The following is a 9,168-nucleotide window of genomic DNA, read 5'->3' as shown; positions in this document are numbered from 1 at the left end:
TACCATCGATGCCCATAAAGTAGTTCTTGGGAAGACTTGTAGAACGTACCTTACAAGATCGCGATTCTCAATCTTTTCACCGATGACATGGAGGCCATTGACTATTTCTTTAAATCTTCCATGCATCTGGCTCACAGTTTCAGTGGATCTCATCGAGAAGGATTGTAGTTGGCTTACCAAGAGATCCTTCTTGGCTCTTCTAGATTCGCTTGATCCTTCGTTCAGTTCGATGAGTTTTTCCCAGAGTTCTTTTGCCGAATTGAAAGGTCCGACCTTGCTTAGTTGTTCCTTTGATAATCCACATTGTAAGGTCGTTGTTGCTTTAGCATTGGCCTGTGCCTTCTTGCACACATCTTTTGACCAGTCTCTTGTAGGGAGAGATTTTCCCTCTGCGTCTTTGGGTGTCTCGAACCCATCTACAATGCTAAACCAGTTGTCAATATCATTCATAAATAATACTCCATCCTACCTTTCCAATAGGCGAAGTCGTTTCCGTCGAAGTACGGTGGTCGTGCGGTGCTATAACCCTCTTGGAACGCCATATGTTGCTCCGGTTGATTGTTAGATCCTCCGAAATGTACCGTGCTCTGATACCACTTGTTAGGATCGGTTGGTTCGCTAGAGGGGGGTGAATAGCGTTTTTCGAATCTTCTTCGATTGTTTCTCTGCAAGAGTGTTAGCGGAAGCAAAATATAATAGAGAAAATAATAGATCAACGCTAACCCGGTTTGTTTACTTGGTATCCACCTCCGCAGAGGTGACTAATCCAAGGATCCACACGCACGCACACACCCGCTGCACTATGAATCGTCTCCTTCTCGAAAACCTCGAAGGCGGAGAAACCTTTACAACCTTTTCGTTCTCCTCAAAATGATGTGAAATAATATTTAGGAGGAGAGGAAGAAAGCAAAGAATCAGAGAACAACAAGTTCTCAAAAGAAGCGCTAAAGAATAAAAGAATGGCAGAATTCTTGAGTTGATCTCGAGCAGGCTTCTTTTATAATTCTTCGACATCAGTCGACTGCTGGCAGGGCCAGTCGACTGATGGCTTCAATCGGCAACAAAATCTTGCATTAAAGCGCATTAAATGCTTGCCATCTTTCTCCAACGTTCAAATAGCAGTCGACTGATCCAAGACCAGTCGACTGGCATCAGTCGACTGCTGGCAGGGCCAGTCGACTGCCCAGTCGACTCCTGTCTTCCTCTGGCTCGACTGATTTTTCTGTGTGCGTCTGATTTATGAGCAGTCGACTGCTGGCAGGGCCAGTCGACTGGTGAAGCTGAAAAATCCCATTTCAGCTTCTCTTGACCTAGACCTCGGCCTTCAAACACCTCCCATAGCCTCGTGCCTCCCTTGGATGCTCCATCATCCTCGCACTAGCTTGAGATGCTTCCATCAGCTTCGTCATGTCAAGTCCTTGCCAAGACCAACCTTGGACTTTCCTTGCCAAGACTACCCACTTGGACTTTTCCTTGCCAAGACTACCCACTTGGACTTTTCCTTTGCCAAGACTTCCCACTTAGACTTTTCCTTTGCCAAGACTTCCCACTTGGACTTTTCCTTTGCCAAGACTTCCCACTTGGACTTTTCCTTGCCAAGTTTTTAGACTTTTCTTTGCCAAGACCTGGACTTTTCTGCAAACTTGCATCAAACATGTTAGATCACAAGTATTGCCTAACTTTAAACATGGTTTAGCCAAACATTGAAACTGAATGCTGTTGGGGAAAAGATTGCACCAACAGATCAAACTTCACTTCAGCTGTAATTCTTATCATCAATTTTATCCCTTCGAGTCGGTATCCCTACCAAAAATTATGGTTCTAATTTGGATAATTTGGTTAGAATCCCTACAATTGTGCAATTATTGAGGAATGGTAGAGGATCCAAGTCAATCAATCAATATCTCGAGGAATCCGAAGTCCTAGGATCGCCTTCCCACATTCTGTCACAGTCGAACTCTCTCTCCGAATTAAGGATTAGGAGCTCTAGAACACTCTTTCTCCCCCACACCAAACCAATTCCTATGAACTCTCCACTCTTATTGTGCTAGGTTAGTAACTAATTCCACGGTCCCTGTGGATTCGATCTTTTTATTACTTGGTGACATTCCGTGCACTTGCGGAACACGCATCAAGTTTTTGGCACCGTTGCCGGGGATTGTACGTAATTTTTTACTAAACTTGCACATTAAGTTTTTCTTTTCTTTTCTTTTATATACATACATTTATTCTTTCGATTCTTTTATATTGCATATTTCATTGCTTAATAAGAGTTACCAATTGTTTTTGGATCTTGTAGGAAGAGAAACAAAGGATGGATAACATTCACTGAAGAATTACTCCTCACCGATTTCGGGAAGATCATTAGACCCTATCGTGCTTCCACAAATCTCTACTTCAAGTTTTGAGATAAATCCCGGACTCATAGCAAAAATCCAGGAAGTTCAATTTAAAGGAATTGAAGCAGAAAGTCCTTACATCCACTTAATGGAGTTCCACAGATATTGTAGTACTATGAGATACGAAGGAGTTCAATCCGAGTTCATCTGGTTATTGATGTTTCCTTTCAGTCTCGGTGGTTCAGCCAAAGATTGGATGTATTCTTTGTCACCTCAAAGCATTAAGACATGGGATCAGTTAGAACGAGCATTTATAAATAAGTTTATCCCGCCCAAGAAAACAATGATGCTGAGAAACCAGATCTTGAATTTTCAGCAGACAGAAGGAGAGTCTCTATGTGATGCTTGGGACAGATATAGAAACATGCTTCAGCGTTGTCCTCATCACAGAATTGAAGAGTGGTTGATTCTGCACACTTTTTATGTGGGGATTTCTTTCAGAAATAAGAGTATGTTAGATTCAGCTGCTGGGGGATCATGGTTAAACCAGAGTAAATCAAGTGCATGTGAGATAATCAAGCTAATTGTGTCCAACATTAAAGATTGGGATCTCAACGACAAGGAGGAATACTTTGAGGCAAATTTTGAACCGAAATCTTTTGATTTACAAGAGGAAAGAGAGGAAGAGAGTGCACCAATGTTCAGTGATGACACATCAGAAGAATCCACGTCTACAGACGATACAGTAAGTGATCATGTATGTCGAAGAATCTGATGAGGAGGATAGTCATGGGTTTGAAGATCCAATCAAGGAGGAGAGGTGCTATCGGGTTGAAACAATAGAACTAAAGCGAGAAGAAATTTCACCCCCAATTGAGTTTAAACACCCTGTTGAACTTAAACCCCTGATCCAATTCAGAGGAGGGAAGAGGTCCCTGCTGAAATTAAATTCTTTCTAAAATATGGTACGTAAAGATAATTTCTCAAAATCAATATTTTATTTATCTCAACTAAAGCCGACTTTCGTAGCAGATGTAATTTCACCCCTAATTTCTTGAGAACCCCTGTAAAAAATTATAGGCATGATTAGTGTTGAACTTAAACCCGGCAGATAACACCACTAAACATGTTTCAACTATTAATGAATGAGATACACTTCTATTGTTCTCTTTTCTAAGAGGATTCCAATGTCCAAACTGCTTGGCTTGTTGGGATGTATACAAGAATCCTAGCTATCTATGTAAATAAACATTCTGAAATGAGAATTACTTTTGGTCAATGTTTGCATTTAGTTTTTATGCAAGTGTCCATTTAATCTATATTGTAGATAAACATGGTGTGCGGAGTCACACACAGAAGACCATGTTATCAGTTCCTTATAGATTATAAACAGTGTTCACAACCAAGATGGATTGGACAAACCATTGGACTGGTTGTAGTGTAATTTGGTCTTAGTCTGTCTTGACTATAGAATTACACTAGTACACTCAGTGTGTATTGAGCAGGACCATCTGAGGATTGTTCGATTTATACTGACTATATAATCGAACTAAACCTCTGTTACTATGGATGTACATGCTCTTAATCCCAATATAATAACAAACACATGTACTTAGTATGTACTTCTTTGATTCATCAAAGGGTGAGATTTAGAGCGATAGATCAAAAGGCCCGATGAGTTGGGAAGTAGTATTATGTACATGGTGTGTTGTTGATTATAGAAGGAATCTGTGTCCTAAATATAGGTTGATGATGTCCCCTTGAGGAGCTCATAAGGATTATCATGTAAACCCTGCAGGTGGACTTTGTCCGCATGATAATAAGGTTGAGTGGTACTACTCTTGGATTAGAAGTTAATTAAATTCGAGTTGTCAGTAACTCATTTAATTAACGGACATACGATATCTTAAACACAGGGAGATTAATGTACTTATAGTAAGAAGGAGCCCATATTGTAATATGGGATTGGTGCGGTAGTGCAATAATAACTCTCTAGTGGAATGAGTTATTATTGATGGACTTAAGCTGTGTGTTCAGGAGGAACATGGGAAGCTTAAGCCCATCGGGAGACCAAAACCAATTCCTCCTCTAGGTCCCTACTGTAGCCTCTGGAAATCCTCGAATCCACCTCAGGAAGAATTCATGGAGACCTTCGGAAGAATTCTTGAAGACCTCTTGGAGACCTTCGGAAGAATTCTTGAAGACCTCGGGAGACCTCTGGAAGAATTCTAGGAGACCTTCGGAAGAATTCTTGAAGACCTTTGGAGACCTTCGGAAGAATTCTAGAAGAATTCTGGAAGAATTCTGAAAGAATTCTGTGAGAAATTTCGGATAGGAAATTCTATTTATAAAAGAAAATTTCTGGAATTTTATTTAGAATTTTTCCGAGAAAAATTCTGATAAGAAATTTTTTTATAAGAATTTCCGCTAAGAAATTTCGTCTCTTCTCGTACAAAATTTTATTATAAAATTTTATGAATTAATTTTATTAAATTAACAAAATATTAATTATGGAATCTCGTTAAATATTAGCGAGATATAATTAAAAGATTTTGTTAAAGATAAGAACAAAATTAATATAATGGAAACTTATTAAAAAGATAACAAATCTTATCCGTTGGATTTTATTAGATTTGTTCTAATAAAATCTTATAAAAATTTGTTAGACTTTTTCTTAAATTTCCTAGATGGCATAACTATATAAAGAGGGGTTTAGGGGAGGCAATAGAACACACAATTCTTGGTTCTCCTCCTCCTAGGGCCGGCGGCAAATAAACCTCCCCTTTTTCTTTTCCGCCGCCCCACCTCCTCCTCCTTTCTTCTTTAAGGGCCGGCGCCCATAGCCCCCTTCTCCTCTTCTAGTTCCCCTAGGGCCGGCGCTCCTTTGAGGTCTCCTCTAGTTGGTGTTTGGCTTTCTTCCCTTAGGGCCGGCGGCCAAGAAGAAGAAGGAAGGAGAAGAAAGGGAAGAGAAGGAAAGGAAGGCTTGGTTGCTTGCTTGCTTGCCATCGGAGAGAAGAGTTTTGGTGGAGAAATCTCGAAGGATCGTTGTCCACACAACGTTCGAGAAGAGGAGAGGATATACAGCAGAAGATCGAGGGGTCATCCACTCCTTCTAGACATCCCGCAAAGAAGAGGTATAATTTATGTTTCCGCTTTAATAAATTGTTCTTCTTCTCCATGGATCCTGTAAACCAAACACAAGAGCCCAATGATCTAAATGCGTCGATCAAACTTTGTTTGATCGACTATGAGGGCAACTTAAATCCGTTTCTGGAAAAAAATTTTATTCTGCAAGAATTCACCGGAACGGATTTTCTAGTGTTTCCCATCAATGGTATCAGAGCATTGGTTAGGGCTCTGTGTGTTTGGTTTCAGTTTTTACATGCACTTTTATAAAATTAGGCAAAATAATAGTAGGATGTGCAATAGAATAACTCTTTGGTTGCAGGCATCCTAGGTTCCGACTATTATGGCCTAGAAAAATTTTATGATGTGATGTGTGTGTTTGGATCCCTCGGGTTTGTCGAGGTTGTATTTTGCTGTAATAATTAGATTTATTTTTACAGTTCGATCTAGAATTTTTGTAAACTCCTTTGTGGAGTATAGGATCGATAAGATGTAAAAAATTTTCTATAATTGTTGTGACTTCTTCTTGCGTGGTGAGAACCGGATGCGCAGCGGAACAAGGAAGACGCGACTAAGTCAAAGGGAGGCTTCTTGAAGAACGGCGGATATTGAAAAAGGCCAAAACACGCTAGAGGGGGGTGAATAGCGTGTTTGCACGCTTTTCGATTTTTCGTAAAAACTCGAGTGCGAAAGCGGAAGCGAATAAAAACAACGAATACAGAAAAGTAGTGCAGTAAAGTAAAGGACACTTTTTGTTTTTACTTGGTTCACAGCGCAACGCTGCTACTCCAAGGCCCACGGTCCTTGACCGTTTACGTTGGGCAATCCACTAAACCACTTGCCCCTTTCCGGCAGCAAGTGTATCGAAAATTTGATTACAAAACCGATTACAATATAAATATGAATTGAAATACAAATTAAGCTTTTGTTACCAAACTTTCGCTCCCCGGATGTCGAATTCGGCGTCTCGGTGTCAAGAACAGTTGCTTGAGGCAGGCACAGCACCGACGTCGAAGTTGGAAGGCTCGGGAGTCGCGGGAACGAAGTTCGGAAGCGTTGAAGTTGTGTTCTTCGGCTGCTGCTCGCGGAGGGCTTATATAGCCGACCTGGGTCGACTCAGATAGCGATCTGGGTCGACTCCAGCCGACGTGGCAGATAAAACTTAATCTCTTTCGTCGCTTATCCCTCCTGGGTCGACTCTGATCCCGTTCTGGGTCGACTCCAGTCGCGGTGGCGGCAGCGGCGATAACTTTTTGACCTGAGTCGACTCAGAAGCTCTCCTGGGTCGACTCCAGGCTGATCTGGCGGAAAACTCGACGCGCTGACTTCTGGATTCGTGCTGATTCGGCTGGAGTCGACTCCAGAGCTCATCTGGGTCGACTCCAGACCCGAAAAACCAAGTTTTTCGTCCGGAGTTAGCTTTCGTCGGGCTTTTCTTTCCTGCACAACAAGTTAGCTCAAATATAACATGTAAAGGAGCAAGTCGGTTCACCGAACCAACTTCGAGTCTTAACTTCGGATCTCCGGTGAGATCCTGGGTTAGACCGGCGCCTACTGTTCCTCGTAGGAACGCGTCCTCACCCACTCCTCTCGGGAGAATTTACCTGATGCCAACCGAGTCCTCCTGACCCGTTGGACTTGTGCTCGGCTCTGTCGTTGCCCCCCAGGACTTGAACGCAACTGATCCTCCTGACCAGTCCATTCTTCTGCTGCAACTTGGTCCTCCTGACCAAGTCCAGCCTTTCTGCAACTTGGTCCTCCTGACCAAGTCCAGACTTGTGCCTGGTGCACTTTGACTCTGCCAAGTCTTCATGCCTAGCCGCACTAGGACTTAACCTGTTTTCTGCACACTCAATTCAGCCTGGTTAGCTAAACCACATACTTAACTTGATCCTAGTTCCATAATCAAAACTCAGGTTTGATCTGCTAGTGCTTCCTGCACTAACAGCTTGGCGTGGATCATCAGTAGAGGCGAGACTCCGACGAGGACCGTTCGATTGATTTAACACCGTTCAAATGTCATCCGTGAAGTATGCGTTTTATTTGTGCACATAGAATAATTGTTATTCAAAAAATTTTAATTTCCTGTCATGCCTTGTATGCTGTTATTTCCTGTTTTGTCATGCGTGTGTAGTGCGATCTAGCTGTTAATTATTTGTTTTATTTCCGCTGCGCACATTTCCGAAACGTGAGAACACGCGCATTGCACCAGGACGATCCCAACACATGGTAGTACGACGACTTGACTTTAAGTAGGGTTTTGATATCAAATGGACCAAGGCCACTTTTTGCACTGAGTACGGAGATCTTATTCTTAGGCCTTGTCTTAATAATTTCGAGTATCATGCTCACCATTGTTACGGTTTGATAGGATTGAATTGATGTGCTATGAATTATGATGCTGCTATGTGTTTTTACTTTTTACTATTTTTATTGGACATCTTTATGCATTTTCATGTTGATACTCTATATTTATCGCATCCTTTATTCATGCATTAGGCATATTTTCTATATTTCTAGTTCGGAGGTTTGCTCTCGTACTTTTGCATTTTGCAGGATGAAAATCAGCATGAAACAAAGCGAAATGAAGAAGGAACAACACAAGCCAAGAAGGGGACCATACCTTCAAGGCATGGTCGTGCCTTGATCTCAGAAGACCAGCTTCTCTAGGCCGTGCCACTAGGCATGGCTATGCCCAGAAATAGAAAAACTCCTAGAAAAGGCTTAGCTGCCTCAGGTCGTGTCTATCAGGCACGACCATGCCTCTCTTCCAGGTCAACACATTCATCAGGTCGTGCCTACCAAGTATGGTCGTGCCAGCGGGGAGTTAGGGTTGAGTCTTTCAACCATTCTATAAAACACGGCCGTGTCGTTTCGTGAAACATGACAATGTCGTGCCAAGAGACTATTTAAACATCTTTTTGAAACCCTTTTGAGGGGGAAGCCGTCAGAGGACAACAAGGAGACGCTGTAACCATGTTCCGAGAGGGAATTCACCATCACATCCATCTTCCCGAGGCTACTCCGCCGCTTCCATCCACCGCCGATGAGGAAATCACAATTCAAGGAAGACCGCACATATTGATAAGTCCTTTTTCCTTTTCTTTCTTGGATTTTAGAATAATGATGAATTCTTCTTCTTCTTCCTTCTTGAGTTGTATTCCCTCTGTCATGGAGTAGATCTCTTTGATTCTAGGATGTAGGAGAAATTGGGATGTAACGGATGATTGTATGAGATGGATTTATATTTACTATCTTCTATGACATGTTTGTACTTTGTTATATGGAATTGTGTTTTGTGCGTATTTGGTGATATTTTGAAGACTTGATTTCATATGGATAGGAGTGAATTACGATTTACAAGAAATCTTAGGATCCTATGACCAGGGTGCCTTGTGACAGGAGGTGAACCTTTTTAATCAGAATTCTGTAAGAATTTTGATTCAGAAATTCTGTTAAGAATTTTTAAAATTCTGTTAAGAATTTTTCTATGAAAAATTTTTGTTAAGAATTTCCGTTATGAAATTCTGTTAAAAATTTTATTTCTTCTAAATCGTAAACAAAATTTTGATATGATTTTTTCATAGAAATTTTGTTAAGAAAATAACAAAACTTAATAAAGAAATTTTGTTAAGAAATTAACGAAATTTTATTAAGAGTTTTTGTTAAGATAATAACAAAATTTAGCTAAGGAAAGAATAAC

At 41.1% G+C, this 9,168-nt stretch overlaps 1 non-coding gene across 1 annotated transcript; it reads right to left on the bottom strand.

Moving 5' to 3' along the window:
* Nucleotides 1-2,685: 2,685 nt before the first annotated feature.
* Nucleotides 2,686-2,792, bottom strand: LOC141844620 (small nucleolar RNA R71). Its single transcript, XR_012603158.1, has one exon. It is a non-coding gene; the product is annotated as a small nucleolar RNA R71 (small nucleolar RNA).
* Between the last annotated feature and the right edge of the window lie 6,376 nt (nt 2,793-9,168).

The sequence above is a fragment of the Curcuma longa genome, chromosome 13 (assembly GCF_044706935.1).
Source record: "Curcuma longa cultivar G26 ecotype Majalengka, Jawa Barat chromosome 13, ITB_CL_G26_1.1, whole genome shotgun sequence".
Taxonomy (NCBI): Eukaryota; Viridiplantae; Streptophyta; class Magnoliopsida; order Zingiberales; family Zingiberaceae; genus Curcuma; species Curcuma longa.
This window is presented reverse-complemented; position numbering and strand designations above follow the sequence as displayed.